The following is a 16,305-nucleotide window of genomic DNA, read 5'->3' on the forward strand; positions in this document are numbered from 1 at the left end:
ACATTGCTCTTCTGCAGGAAAGAAAAACGGCACCTCGCCTACGCAATTGGAGAAGAAATTACACATGGCCTTACTTGCAATTAAGAAATCAACGCTTTGCTGACTTTTCCAATGCATGCTTACCTGAGCTGCTTTATTTTGATGCAAACCAGGTACTTTGTATAAAAACAACTCATCCATTCCTATGGATTATGAGTCTTTTTCGACTTGTTTCTAAATTGGTGTTGTGTCCCTTCTGTAGTGTTTTCACTATATTACTGTGTGTGTTGGTACAAATACTTTACACACTGTCTTTGAGATAAGCCTGACTACTTGTGCCAGGCTACTATGGGGGTGAGCAGTGCTTGTTTTAGGGGTGTAACTCCCTTACTCTGACTATAGTGAGGGTCCCTCCTTGGACAGAGTGCAAACTGACTGACAACCAGAAACACCATTTCTAACACCAATAAAATTCCTGAAGTGAATGAAAGAAGAAGACAGAACTCTAGTGATCTATTGTCAGTGTATTTTGTTGAAATCTGAAATGTGTAATGTTTTAACAGCCGCATCGACCATCAGTGCAGGGGCTAGTGGCCGCACCAGTGCACCTGACATGCCAGTGGTTGGAGGGAGAGGAGCAGCGGCAGCAGGAATGGGTGTTGGTAAGTCATATTGCTTTGGCCTTAGGCAATTACTAGTATGCTCATTGCAAGGGCATTGTTGGTGAACTCCCTGGTTTAGCAGTTACAACAGGGGTTGAATTCTTCATGCCCTATTCTCTATGCAAAACAGCAGATAAAAGCTCATAATGTACTGACGCTACAACTGATGGCTTAACGGTGTTAAAGCGGCAGTAAGACCGCCAACAGGCCGGCGGTAAAAAAAATTGCAATTACGACCGTGGCGGAAACCGCCAACATAGACAGCCACTTTAACACTCTGACCGCCACAGCGGTACAAACAAACAGCGCGGCGGTCACCGCCAACAGACAGGCTGGAGTCAATGTACCGCCCACACTATTATGACAGGCCAATCCGCCACCTTTTCCGGGGCGGATTCACCGCGGATAAAAACATGGCGGAAACAGGAATCCCAAAGGAAAAACGCTCACCTCTACACACCCCACGAGGAACGAGGACACCATGGAACCGGAACTCCAAATTCAACCTACGATAGTCTTCCTGCTCCTCTACCAGGAGCACGAACGCCGGCGGCGAAGACCACGGTGAGTACTGCACCTATGACACAGGTGAGGGGCGAGGCAAGAAACAGGGACAGGCAACACGCAACACCCCCACCCCCACCCACTACAACACACACACTAATACATGTTGATACATTACAGTTACACCCCCCAAGCCCCCGGAAGAATGCAAAGACAAAAGGAAATGATTGTAACGATTGTAATCTATTAAAGTCCAGTACTCCAAAATATATATATACACCATAAACATATATATACACCAATAATACAAGTCCAGGTATTGCACCATTTATAGTCCATGGACCACTGGGCCCAAACTGCATGGGCGAGGCCCATACTCGATACCCGATCAAAACAGAGAGAACACTGCAGGGGCATCAGATAGAAATACAACAGGCACCTCAGGGGGAATGGAAGGGGGGGCCCCTCAGCCGGATGAGTGTACGACGCCAGATCCACAAGGGGGCTCAATGCCCGCTGTTCAATCCTGGGGAGTGCAAAGCTACAGTCTCTCATGTCTCTACAGTGGGTGGTTTGCCCACTGTTCAATCCTGGGGAGTGCAAAGCCACAGTCTCTCAAGTCTCTACAGTGGGTGGTTTGCCCACTGTTCAATCCTGGGGAGTGCAAAGCCACAGTCTCTCAAGTCTCTACAGTGTGTGGGTTGCCCACTGTTCAATCCTGGGGAGTGCAAAGCCACAGTCGCTCAAGTCTCTACAGTGGGTGGTTTGCCCACTGCCATATCCTGGGGAGTGCAAAGCCACAGTCTCTCAAGTGAATAACAGTCTCCACTGGTTCTGGAGGGGGACTGGTGGCCAGAGTGCTTCATCCTGCCAAGGACTGAGGTAGTGGATGGATGTCTCCACTGGTTCTGGTGGGGGACTGGTGCCCAGAGTGCTTCATCCTGTGAAGGACAGAGGTAGTGGATGGATCTCTCCACTGATTTTGGAGGGGGACTGATGCCCAGAGTGCATCACTCACCCCGTGACGGACCCAGTTGCGTCAGTGCCCCTGCCACTTATGGGCTAGCGGTGCTTGAGTTGGCGGTCCTTCATGGCCCAGCGGGGCTTGTGCTGGCGGTGCCCTGTTCAGCGGTGCTTGTGCTGGCGGTGCCCTGTTCAGCGGTGCTTGAGTTGGCGGTCCTTCATGGCCCAGCGGGGCTTGTGCTGGCGGTCCTTCATGGCCCAGCGGTGCTTGTGCTGGCGGTGCCCTGTTCAGCGGTGCTTGAGTTGGCGGTCCTTCATGGCCCAGCGGGGCTTGTGCTGGCGGTGCCCTGTTCAGCGGTGCTTGTGCTGGTGGTGCCCTGTTCAGCGGTGCTTGAGTTGGCGGTCCTTCATGGCTCAGCGGGGCTTGTGCTGGCGGTCCTTCATGGCCCAGCGGTGCTTGTGCTGGTGGTGCCCTGTTCAGCGGTGCTTGTGCTGGCGGTGCCCTGTTCAGCGGTGCTTGTGCTGGCCATGCCCTGTTCAGCGGTGCTTGAGTTGGCAGTCCTTCACGGATCAGCTGGGCTGGGACTGGCGGTGGTCTCCTGGGCAGCTGGGCTGGGACTGGCGGTGGCCTCCTGGGCAGCTGGGCTGGGACTGGCGGTGGCCTCCTGGGCAGCTGGGCTGGGGCTGGCGGTGCCCTCCTATGCAGCTAGGCTGGGGCTGGCGGTGCCTTCCTGGGCAGCTGGGCTGGGCCTGGCAGTGCCCTCCTGGGCAGCTGGGCTGGGGCTGGTGGTGGCCTCCTGGGCAGCTGGGCTGGGGCTGGCGGTGCCCTCTTGGGCAGCTGGGCTGGGGCGGGCAGTGGCCTCCTGGACAGCGGGGTTGATGGCGGTCATCTCCGCCGCGCAGCTCTTCCCAGACTTGCCGGGTTTCTTGTGGGCCTTCCCCAACTTGGGAGGTTTCACAGCTGACTCCACACTCCCACCGGGACCCCTGGGAGTGGCTTTGGTGGCTGGAGTCTTCCCCCTCTCCCGCCGGGCACTGGCTAACTTCTGATGCTTCACATGGTTGGGGGGAATGGCTGTGCTGTAGCTCTGTGCCACACTGGCTGTCCTGGTGGCCGGTGCACTCCACATACCGGTGACTACAGGCACCACTGGTCCCGGAGATGTTGTGGCTGAGGTGCTGCTGCGGGACCTATGAGATGGACGGGGTGGGGGAGGTGTGGGAAAGAGGTCAAGGGTGGACAGGAAAAGTTTATTGGACACACTGGGACGGGAAGCTGGAGGGGGTTTGGGAGTGGAGGAAGAGGTGGTGGTAGTAGGAGGTGTACATTTGGTTACTTTGGGTGCAGGTGCATGCAGTGGAGGCTGTCGTGAGGTGGATGGCTGTTGGGTGGGTGTGTGGCTGCGTTTGTGTACCTTGGGAGGGGGCGTCACAGACACACTGGGAGAGGACACAGGGGATGTGTGAATGGTAGTGGGGGTGATGACTGCACGTGAGCGGGGTGTGCTGGTGGGTGTGCTGGTGAGGGAAGTAGTGGCTATAGAGGTAGTGCATGCAGGTGTGAGTGTAGACGAGACTGGGAGGGAGGAGGTAAACAACGAGGAGGGGTACACAGTGAAGGCAGTGGATGTTGGTGTGTCTTTATGTGTGTGTTGCTTGCGTGAGTGCCTGTGGGATGTGTGGTGCTTATGTTTGCCTGAGCTTCCCTTGTGTGGTGAAGTGTGTGCAGGCTGGTCTGATGTTGTGCTTAGGATAGGCAGAGGTACAGGGGATTGGGTCTGGGTGGAGGAAGTTGGAGGGGGGAGGCTAGAGACAGGAACAATGGCTGCCATCAGTGCTGAGGCCAGAGTTTGAAAAGCTTGGTGAAGGGCCGCCTGACCAGAATGAATGCCCTCCAGGAATGCATTAGTTTGTTGCAACTGCCTTTCTACACCCTGGATGGCATTCAAAATGGTAGACTGCCCAACAGTGAGGGACCTGAGGAGGTCAATGGCCTCCTCACTGAGGGCAGCAGGGGTGACAGGGGCAGGGGCTGAGGTGTCTGGGGCAAAGGTGATGCCAACGTCCTTGGTGAGCGGGCATGGGGCGAAGGCAGAGGGGTGGCTGGGAGGGTGGTGCTGGTAGGGGGGGTGGTGGCTGTACCTGTAGATGCGGGGGCACCAAGAGGGAGCTCCCATCAGAGGACGTGTCCGTGTCGCTGGTGTCAGCTCCTGTCTCTGCCGTGAAGCTCCCCTCGCCCTCCGTCCCACTGGTGGATTCCGAGTCCGTAGTCTCGCCCTCCATGGCCATGTGGGATGCAGCTCCCTCATGCTCCGGTGCCACTGCTCCTCCGCCTGATGATGCTAATGCACACAAGAACAGGGAGAACACAAAAAGGGGGGACGATGACAGAGGAAAGACATGTTGAGTGAATGGATTACCGCTACCATTGGCGGACAAGACAGACACAGAAGCCCCCTGCACTACGCCGCGCTCTTGGGGTCCACTGTTCAATTACTGAGAAATGGCCTACAAGCCTATGGACGACATCTGCACATATAGATGACACAGGGGCATGAATAGCTGTACTTGGCACTCTACAGAGGTGGGCTGGGGTGCCACATGGCCTGCCTTACGGAGGGGCCTTGCTTACGGAACTCGCCCTGGCCTAGGGAAACCCACAGCCCTCCTTCCCCACCCAGACAACTCCACTGCGCGCAAAGTCAGCAGAATGAGAGTGTACTCACCCCCTTGTGTCTGCTGTGATGCCCTCAGGCGCCCATCCAACTCCGGGTAGGCCACCGCCAGGATCCTGAACATCAGGGGGGTCATGGTGCGACGGGCACCCCTCCCACGTTGGGAGGCCATCCCCAGCTGAGCCTCCGCCGTCTTCTTGCTCCAGCGGTGAATGTCCTCCCATCTTTTACGGCAGTGGGGGGCTCCGTCTGTGGTAGACCCCCAGGGTCCAGACGTCCTTGGCGATGGCACGCCATATATTTTCTGGTGGGCGCTGACCTACATGAAATGTACAGGGGAAGAAGAGAAGTCATTACCAACTGCACGGTCAAAGTGATTGGCCTCCATCCCTACCCTTGCCATGTGGCACATGCATTCACCGTCTTTCATGCACGCAGCACTCTGCCCCCTTCCTTCTTATATCCAGCCCTCTCCACACAGGCATAGCCCATACAACATGCTCCCTGTGTACTTACCTGTTTGTCGGGAGGACCGTAGAGTAGCGTGTACTGGGGAAGGACCCCATCCACGAGCTTCTCCAACTCCTCCGATATGAAGGCAGGGGCCCTTTCCCCAGACGCAAGAGCCATTGTCTCCTTCAGACCGAGGTCACAGCAGCACTTGCAGTGTAGGTCCTCTCCTGTCGAAGATCAGGTATCGAGTGATTGAGCAGATAGAAAATTGGCGGTCACGTCTGCGGCAGTGCGTACCATCACCGCCGGCGTACATCGTCATTGGCTCCTGGGACCCATTGGGTCCAATGTTAACCAATGCAGCATTGCGCCGTGGTCTCCGACCGCCTACCCAGACGGTGTATAATGCCAACGCAGTTACCTCACATCCCATTGTCCCACTTTAGAGGTCAGGCAGCCGCAATTTCAGGGGCCCACATGGCCTCATTTTTGACATATCATGTTATAGTTATCCGTATCCATAGCGATTTGTACCTGAGGATTATTTTTCCTACAGGTTTATTGTTGTAGCTCGTTCTGTAGATTTTCTCTACTCATTTTCAACTGCGTCACATGTACCTAGGCCTAGTCTCAACACACATACAGGCCACCTTTTGTGTATGATTGGTGTTCTGTTTAAACTGTGGGTACGTACCTCTGAGTTGTTTGACTCTGTGCTCGCTGTTGTCCATCATAGGCACCGTCCACTGGGACATGTGAGGAGATGGCGGCATCCTCCGGTGTACCGACCGTTGGTGGACCTGTCAACAATGGAGGAGTGACATTTGATAATCACCAACAGGTTTGACCGTGCCACAATCCAGGAACTGTGTACCCAGTTGGAGCCAGACCTGATGTCAGCAATCCGCCATCGCACAGGAATCCCCCCTCAAGTGCAGGTGCTGTCAGTGCTCCATTTCCTTGCAAGTGGGTCTTTTCAAACAACTGTGGCCATGGCATCAGGGATGTCCCAGCCTATGTTTTCCAACGTATTGTCCAGAGTGTTGTCTGCCCTTCTGAAACACATGCGGAGCTAAAAACAAATTCCCTCAGGTGGAGGATTTGCCTAAAGTGAGAGGTGATTTCTATGCCCTGGGACATATCCCCAACATCATAGGTGCCATTGATGGGACCCATGTGGCTTTGGTCCCCCACCCCACAGGAGTGAACAGGTGTACAGAAACCGGAAGAGCTACCATTCAATGAATGTGCAGATGGTGTGTTTGGCAGACCAGTACATCTCCCATGTGAACGCCAAGTTTCCTGGCTCAGTGCATGATGCTTACATTCTGAGGAATAGCAGCATCCCTTTTGTGATGGGGCAACTTCAGAGGCACTGTGTGTGGCTAATAGGTGAGGACAAATACCCTATACCGTGTGAATAGTTGTCTGGGTTTGTCCCTAAGGGCTAGTGTGTGTCTAACAATTGTCCCTCGACATTTGCAGGTGACTCTGGGTACCCCAACCTGTCATGGCTACTGACCCCAGTGAGGAATCCCAGGACAAGGGCAGAGGAACGCTACAATGAGGCACATGGGCGAACTAGGAGAGTCATAGAGAGGACCTTCGGCCTCCTGAAGGCCAGGTTCCGGTGCCTCCATATGACAGGTGGTTCCCTCTACTACTCACCAAAGAAGGTGTGCCAGATCATCGTGGCCTGCTGTATGCTGCACAACTTGGCTTTACGACGACAGGTGCCTTTTCTGCAGGAGGATGGTCCAGAAGGGGGTCTTGTGGCACCTGTGGATCCTGTGGACAGTGAAGAAGAGGAGGCAGAAGAGGACGACATAGACAACAGAAACATTGTGATCCTGCAATACTTCCAGTGAGACACAGGTAAGAAGACATCCCCGCCTCCTACATCATATAAAATTGTAAGACCTATCATCTGTCTGTCACTTTCACCAAGTGTATGGGGCCTGACTTGTCACTTTGCCTTTCCATTTCACAGATGTGGGTTCCACTGTGTGACCTCTGGTATGTTACCTCAAGGACTAGAGCTGTGTGACATAGGTATGTTGACAAATTGAATGGACAGTGGTAATTTCCTCAGTTATTGCAAATACACATTTGTGAAAGCACAGACTGACTCCAGATTGTTTTGTGATTCAAGGGTGTTTATTTAAGTGCAAAATGGTGGAGGTGGTATTAAAGTGGTCAGGGGTGATGGTGGAGGAATCTGGGTTCCCTGGGCCTGTCCTCCCCCTGTCGCACAGCAGACTTCCCAGTTCCCCTGTTTTCCTGGGCCTCGGTCCCCTGAACCGTGCGCCCACTGCCACTGCCCCCAGGTCCCTGCTGTTCTTGGGGTGATGGGTTTGCCTGGGTTCCCTGTAGTGGTGGACACACTGCTGCTTGACGTGTCCTGGGGACAAAGGTATGGGCCTGTTGGGTGGGTGCTGTGGTAGCCTGTGACTGTGTCAGGGCAACCGCCTGTCCTGAGGTCCCAGATGGTCCGGGCTGGTCATCTAGATCCAATTGGACAGAGCTGCTGTCATCACTGTGGGCCTCTTCTGTGGGGGGAGTGGACATGTCTGGAACCTCCTGTCCGGTGACGTTGGGTAGGGGTCCTGCAGAGGTGTAAAGGCATGATTTTTGCTTCTGTGTGTGCCATGGTGTGCAATGGGTGGGTGACTATGTACCCCAGTGCTTACATTCTTGTGTAGGACATTGTGTGACATCTAGTTTGGGGATCTGTGTGGGTATGTGTAGTGGACATGCATTGGTGATGGGTGTCCATGCTCTGTTGTTGCATGCAGGGCTTGGTGTTGGGATGGGTGGTTTGTGATAGTGGGACATATGTGAGGAGTTTGAGTGATGGGGGTGAGGGTGATGGTGGGGGTATGTGATAGCATGCAGGTAGGGTGGGGGATATGGTAGTTAAAGATTTGACTTACCAGAGTCCATTCCTCCAGCTACTCCTGCGAGGCCCTCAGGATGCAGTATAGCCAAGGCCTGCTCCTCCCATGTTGTCAGTTGTGGGAGAAGAGGTGGGGGTCTGCCGCCAGTCTGCTGAACTGCAATGTGGTGTCTTGAGACCACGGAGCGCACCTTCCCCCGTAGGTCGTTCCACCTCTTCCTGATGTCATCCCGTGTTCTTGGGTGCTGTCCCACTGCGTTGACCCTGTCCACGATTCTGCGCCATAGCTCCATCTTCCTAGCTATGGAGGTGTGATGCACCTGTGATCCGAATAGCTGTGGCTCTACCCGGAAGATTTCCTCCACTATGACCCTGAGCTCCTCCTCAGAAAACCTGGGGTGTCTTTGTGGTGCCATGGGGTGGTGTGGGTGATGTGTGAGGTGGTGTGTGGTGTGTGGTGTGATGTGTGGGGTGATGTTTAGGGGTTTGTGATGTTTTGTGCGTGGATGTGTATGAGTAATGGTGTTGTGTGCCTCTGTATGCTGGTGTGGTCTTTGCTTTTCTGTCTCTCTGCTTCTTCCAAATTTTTGGTTGTAAGGGTTTGTGGGTGATGTAGGTGTGTGTTTTATATTGTGTTGGGTGTGTGGGAGTGGTGTGTGTATGTGTATCAGGTGTGTTTATTTCGATTTGTCCAATGTGGTAGTGTTTTGTAAATGTGTGAGCACGGCGGTGTGCACCGCTAATGGAATACCGCGGTTGAAAGACGCGTAGATTCGTGGGTCGTGATAGTGTGGGTGTATTCCTGTTGGCGTGACGGTGAAGGTTTTGTTATCGCCAGTTTATCACTGACCTTTGGTGGGGTGGACTTGTGTGGGTGTCCAGTGGCTTCTGTTGCATGCTGACAAACGCTCTTAAAAATGTCTTCAGGGCCAAGACCTGTGGATAGTTTTTGCTTTACCCCTCCAAAACAGATCCAGTGTGCAGTGATGCACATGTAATCAGTAGCCTGGCATCTGGTCCACATGTTTGTCGTTAGGTGGATAGTGTGGATAATTGCTGCAAAGCTTATCCAACCAATTGCAGCACATCGTGTTGCAGTGCTGGAACAGCAACTCTGGCAAAATAGGTCCGACTTGGATCCTTCCATTTCAGGCAGTTGGTTGTCATAAATTTGGAGAATCCCACTCTTTCTGCAAAAGAAAAAGGGGGGAGGTCCAGTGCTAACATTTTTAACAGCTTCCCATTGTACAAATGTGCCTTCATTGGCTGCATTCGTAGGGCCCCTCCTTCCTAAACATGCCTGCAATAGTAGCCTGGATTTTCTTTTTTTATGAGGCCACTGACACAGGGGAATTTCCAGAAGTAGATAGTGGTAGACTCAATGTGCAGTGGAGCAGTTACTGTATGCCACAGTGTCTCTATCTGACTCTGAGTCTTCCTGTACCTTTGTGAGGTCACTGAGGCAGATGATTCTGGTGCACTGCTGAGGACAGAGCTGCTTTGTGTGAGGATGTCACCCTCTTCTTTCTTGCATCCCACCATCATTGGACTAGTTGTGGCTGATGTTTCCCGGCTCTCCTCACCTTCATCACCACAGGGACATCCAACAATTTTTTTTAAGGTGCACCTCTCACCAGATTGCATGATGTTTTTTCATTTGGCCTCCAGTACCACAATGTGTACCAGGCATACACTGGTGTGGCAAATGGAGCATGTTACAATGTTCTCCTCCTGTTTGCTAAGCATAAAAAAGTCCCAAATTGAGATAGAGTACTTTCTTAGTGGGCCAATGCCTGAATAAGAACTGGAGGTACTTGGCTGATTGCCTCTCTGCAGTGCATACTTCTACTTAAGTAGGGGTTGGTGCAGGTCTCTGCTGCTTTACAAATATGGGAAATGGTGGTGCTACCTGTGCCACATCCCTCTGAGCAGGTTGAATAGTCATGTCCGACTCCTCTGTGCCAGCTTCCACAATGACTGGCTCATCGTTGTCACCCTCCTCATCATCCCCTACCATGATTCTAAGCCTTTTAGAAACTTTTAATTTCCCTTGCCTCTCCTTGCATCTCCCAAACACTGCCAAGGTCTACTCCATGTCTACTCATTATCAGAAATGGTGCTTGGAAAAGATGGTGGAGTAGTACCCTTCCTTTTTCTTGCTGGATATCTTGGAGCCAGTGGTTATAAAAGAGGAGATGCTTGCTTAGCAGGAAGCTCGACCTCCTGTTCTGCTCCAACTTCAGGAAGATCTGCTATAAATAGCTGTGTCTGCTATCCACTTTGCTCTGTTTCCTGAAACAATTAGGTGCTACTTTGCCAAAGGTAAAATTCCAATTTAACGTCAATGCTCATTGGCGTCACCATGATTGCAGTGGCTACCTAACTGACAAACATGGTCTTGGGCTTAGGTTGGGGTGGTGCTGTTGATGTGGGATTGCTGCTTCCAGGTTCCTCCACTGGAGGTCGGTGTGGCAGGCTAATATATCCCAAAAAGGGTTGCAGTTGGCACGCCACTGGCGGAAAGCTGCTTCTTGTCACTGTTCACTTTCTTGGGAGCAATTTACTTTCAGGCCATTTTAGAGTTCTCAGTTGGCAGTGACACTAAGCTGCAAAGGCAGAAGAGATTGGAGGACTAAAATAACTGTACAGGCCTTCTCTTTGGCAGCACTGCAGGTAATGTGACATTTCTTCTCTTGTGCACTTAAAGCAACCAAGCAAGTAAAAAATATAGTTAGTGAAATGTGGCACTGTTGTAGGTTGAAATAGTACAGACAAATGCAATATTAGTGTGGTTGGTTACCTATGTATTAAATACCAATTTAATCAAACATTGTAAAGTCAAACAATACCACCATACCGTAACATTTCTTTTCAAATCAGGCAACACAACATGCAGATGTAGCTCTTTGCTTTATCTTCATCTGTTTTAAAGGAGAAACCTCTGGTAGTCAGAGAGAGGTGCATGGGTAAATGGAATAATCCTTAAAAACCTATGGCGGCAAGTAGATCCATGGGAAATAGAATAATCATTAAATAAATGAATTATTCTACTAATGTGTCTTCAGTGCACTGCAGCCAGGGTGTCCTGGAGGAAATGGAGTTATTATACACCTAAAGAATCCAAATGCTGTAGTGCAGCTGTGTACCTATGGTGAATGGATGAATGGATGAATGGATGGATAGATGGATGGATCAATCGATCGATTAAGTCAAAATGCATGATTAAATAAATGAAAAGAATAAAAAAAGAAAAAAGGAAAAGAAAGGAAAAAGCTAAAATAAAAAAAAATTACAAACAAGAAATTAAATTAAAAAAATTACTAATTAAAATACAAAAACAAAATATACACTCAAAATAGAACCAAAATATAAGCTTAAATTAAACAAATGATCAATAATTTTTTATGTTTCTATGGGAGGACAAGAATAAATACATTTATTGTGAGGAAAGAACGTGCAGAATAAAAAATGCAAAAAGGAAGGAAATATAATAAGCAATGTTCATCAGAATCAAATTCTTTTATGATACATATACTAAAATGATCACCAAGCATGTCAATATAATTAAACTGGTACCACACAAAACCACGTGAGCCTACGGAAAAAGCACACTGGCTGAATGCACAAAATGGCCAACAGCCACATGATCAAACAACAACAAAAAAGGAGGCATGGGGAACAAAGAACACATGCAAGCCTATGGCAAAGGCACACTGGCTGGATGCACAAAATGGCCACCAGCCACATGGTCAAACGCCAACAACAAGGAGCAAGAAGGCATGGGGAACAAAGAACACACTGGCTCGATGCACAAAATGGCTGCCAGCCACATGGTCAAACACCAACAACAAGGAGCAAGGAGGTATGGGGAACAAAGAAAACCTGTAAGCCTATGACAAAGATACACTGGCTGGATGAAGAAAATGTCTGCCAGCCACATGGTCAAACAATAACTGAGAACAAGGAGGCATGGAGAACAAATAACACATGCAAGTCTATGGACATAGACTACACAAAATGGCCCCTGGCCACAAGACATGGAGAACAAGGAAAAATAGTGGATGATGACAAACACACACACGTATACACAGACACACATACTAGCCAGAATAAGGAGGTTTGGTGGTAACAAAGAAGAAAATACTAACCTTAATTTAGCAATGCAAAACACAAAAATGAACTGAGCTATAGGAATTTCACAACAACGCACATCCTCCTATGTCATCAAATATTACCCTGCAACATATACACGTTTTGCGAAAAAAAAAAAACACAAACAATAGTCAGCATTTGTAACGTAATCCAATGATATCCTTGCCCTAAATGAAGTTTTAAAAACATATGCACTGATGACTACTAGTACTGGGCCCACTGGCTAGATGTCCCTTTGGAAGCCTAGGCCACATAGTAAAATAAATGAATATTGCAAATGTAACAAACATGGAAAAAAGGCACTGAGCATGCAAAAATGTTCCTTTACCTAAGAGGAAAAATTAATTAAATGAAAAACAAAGAACCAGGCCACTACTTAAACTCCAAGCCACCTACCATTATAACATTTAAAAATCAAATTAAAGTAAAAAGAAATACTGAGAAATGCTCAGCACACAACACCCTTATACAATATTTTTTTAACTTACTTGTGTGATATCTCATAAAGAAAATCCTCAAATCCAAAGGTATGTCCAGGAAACAAAGAGAGTGATACTTCCACCTCAAATTCCAAGTGAATAATGACCAGGAGATGGACGAAGCACTGGAAGGAGCCTGCTGGACAGGAACAGAAAGTTGGAGTCTCTGGGGCACTTCCTTCCTGTTTGAAGATAAAAAAAGGCTTCTCACACTAAAACACTACTTGAAGGGTCCATTGGAGAAGAAATCCAACTCAAAAAAACTCTTTTTGACTAGATTTAGATGCATCTTGAATAGGAATTGTAATCAAAGTGTGTTTGCGCTCATGAGTGGCATTATTTTGGCCCCTATCGTGGACAGAAGCAGCACAAGCAATTACAGAGTCTTGCATGCGCTTGCTAGCGGGCCCAGGAGTATCATAGCACTAGTGAGCCAGTGCCAAAGACAAATCTCATGCGCATGACTGAAAAAAACAAAAAAACTTTGCTTTGCACCGAAAAGCATGGAATTCAGGAACTCTGCACTACTCTGCATAGCGCAAAGTGCTCAAATTCTGAAAAATCCACAAGGGGAGTGGAGTTTTCAGTCCAGGCCCAGTAACATTACCTTGTACCGGTAACCTGAAATGTACCTGTTCTAATGTATAGAACCGACCAGTTATTTCCTTAGTTTGTGTAATTAATTAAATTGGGAATTGCTTAAACAAATATTTTTGTTGAAAATAGGAAATATTAATCCAACTGTTTGCAGTTATTTCGAACTGATGAAAAACTTACATTGTTTGGAGGGCATCTTGAAAATACAGATAACAGATTTTAACAACTGGGTCAACCTTTGAGCAATGTTTTCGGGTAGCGACTGGAAAAATGGCCACATAGTGCATGTAAAGAATTATCTGCATGAATGTTAGGAATATGAAACAGGTATGAAGCCGGCACTTATTTTCACTTAGAGGGTTCTTTATAACACTTTTTATGTACGTTCTCCTACTAAACTAACGTGGTTAAAAACATGTATGGATTTCTTTAAACATTTGTGTTACTTTGCATTGTCAAACAAAAAGGTATTATTTACAAATCATTTAACTTAGATGGTAACAGGAGCCTAGTGATATAAATGAAGATAAGGTAAGGCAAGCCCTGATCTGTAGGAAGCCAGAGGACTTTGCGAGAGAATCTTTTTTTTTTTCGTTGGCCCAAACAATGTTGGGAAAATGATATCTGTTTTGAAAAAATCACGTGCTTGTGAAAAAAGTTAAGAAAAAATAATAATAATAACCGTAAAGCAAACATTTTATTGAGAGCAATACGACCAAGGAAGGATAGTAGGAAAGTATTCAATTTCAAGAATTATCTTCAAATCCTTGCTATGAGTAGGGTGTAATTATTATCATAAAGAGCATTTAAACCATCCATATAATGTACACCAAGATACCTTTTAGGGTGTGAAATATAATTCAATGCCTAAGAAATGACAATGCAAGGCGAATATTTTTAGACCTTTGCTGCTAAATATTAAGTAAACTCATCAGCATACAGTTTTATAATTGGAAGGCCAGCCACCAGTGGCAAACTCAAGGAAAAGTACAAAAAATACATATTGCCAATGGTTCAGTAAAGAATGCAAAAATAACTGGTGATATGGGATAACCCTGGCACGCCCCTCTTTTTGGTGTATTAGTGCTAACGGGTTTGTTGTCAATAACAGTTTCAGCTGTATCATAGAGAGATGCTATGAGCATGGTGATCAGGGCTGGGAAATTGAAAACAGAAAGAAATTAACATAAAACATCCCAGCCCACTAGGTCAAAATCCTCCTCAGCATCTAGTAAAACAATCGCAGCAGGGACTTGATTAATTTTAAAGTAGTCTGAAAAACTGAGTATTTCTAGTTATATTATTACGACCTGGTGAAAAGCTGCTTTAATCACTGTGAATTAAAATGGACTTCCTTTTAGTAATAGATTAGAAACATTTTGGGCCAACATTTTGTAATCAGTGATGAACAGTGTAACTGGACAATTTTAACCGGTCTCTGGACTTTCCCTGTGTTTCAAAAAGCTGATAGTGACTCCTTTTTCAAAGGCTGGTGGAATTTTCCTCAAAGAAATGTATGATTCATAAGCGGTGCAAAGGCAAAACTTAAGTTGAATGGAAAGATCGTATAAAACTCAATACTGGAACCATCTTCGCCAGATGCTTATTCACTAGCCAATTACCATATTGCCTTTTTAACCTAAACTGGCATTATTGGTTCAGGCAGTGAATCGGAGTCATATGAGGAAATTGATGTTAAAGGAAGATGAAATAGAAACGTATTACACTCATCTTTAAGCTGGGAATAACCTTTTCATAGATTGGCTGATAGTGATAGAAAATATAGAAGAAATCGTTTCTTGATCATGAGTTATAATTTTAGTTTCTCGATGACTGACTGGATATATTTTGCTGTATCTGTTTCTAGCAGCCTATAATAAATCAAAACTCTTGTCCCCACGGGGGAAGTGTAGACCTCAACTTCCTTGGCAAAATCTAAAATGCCATCAATTGATTGGTTTTGTAAAGAAACAAACCCAGTTTATGTGCTATAGACACATCACAGAGAAAATATATCAATATATATGACCACCTTGTGTCATAAAGACATTGCATCACAAACAAAGTGCTCCAACGGGGCAGTGAAAATGAGCGCTTGAACTAAAGTGCGCAGGTGTTATATAAAAGGCACATGTACAAAACTAGGGGCTTATAGGAATATACATTTCAACAGCACAACACCGAATCAGAGTATGATGTACCAAATCCTAATTAAAATCAGCCCTGTAGTATTTTTGTTAACTTTGCGACCCTAGTAAACTTTTTTGTAAGGGGTGATCACCAGGACCACAACTAAAGGCAGCATCAATAGAAAGCGATAAATCCAGTAATGTGGCTTTCTCAAACTTTAACACTTTTAAACTGATGCGTCCAAAGTGTTCATGAAAATGTTCACAATCACCATCATAAGATCTGTAGCAGGTGACTCGCAAGAATCAACCAGGATCAAAAAATTTACTATCATGCTGTCACAAGATCAGTATTGAGTAGCTCACAAGGATGTGTTACTGCAAGCTGGATGCCATGTGTTCCAAAGGCTGGCAGAAAAAAAAGAAGAAACAAAGGCCCTGAGTTATGCCAATGTGGTGCAGTGCAGTGCTGAGCTAAAAAAGCAGTGCCACACCACTTTTGAAATGCAGGGATGCTCTGTCTTTACAGGAATACAGCTCACCCCTGCGTTTCCCCCAGCACCGGTGCTGAATTAAGCTGCTTGCACCGAAGCAGGCATCCTTGCACCATAGTGCAATCTGCATTGAGGGGATAGATTGTTTATGTGCAGGAAGGGACAACTTAACCATGTCTAGGCCTGCCATTCCTAGACCTGTGTGTGCAGTTTCACTGCCACTTTGACTTGGCATTTAAAACTTCTTGCCAAGCCTTAAACTCGCCCTTTTCTACATATGTCACCCCTAAGGTAGGCCCTAGGTAACCCATGGGGCAGGGTG

General features: G+C 47.7%; 1 long non-coding RNA gene across 1 annotated transcript in view; it reads left to right on the plus strand.

Annotated features, from left to right (window-relative positions):
• The first annotated feature begins 620 nt into the window (after positions 1–620).
• Positions 621–16,305, plus strand: part of LOC138295691 (uncharacterized) — a 59,975-nt gene continuing 44,290 nt past the window's right edge. Inside the window, exon 1 of the long non-coding RNA XR_011203667.1 lies at positions 621–641. This is a non-coding gene — a long non-coding RNA (uncharacterized lncRNA). The remainder of the gene's footprint in view (positions 642–16,305) is intronic.

Source organism: Pleurodeles waltl, chromosome 1_2 (assembly GCF_031143425.1).
Source record: "Pleurodeles waltl isolate 20211129_DDA chromosome 1_2, aPleWal1.hap1.20221129, whole genome shotgun sequence".
NCBI classification, from domain to species: Eukaryota; Metazoa; Chordata; class Amphibia; order Caudata; family Salamandridae; genus Pleurodeles; species Pleurodeles waltl.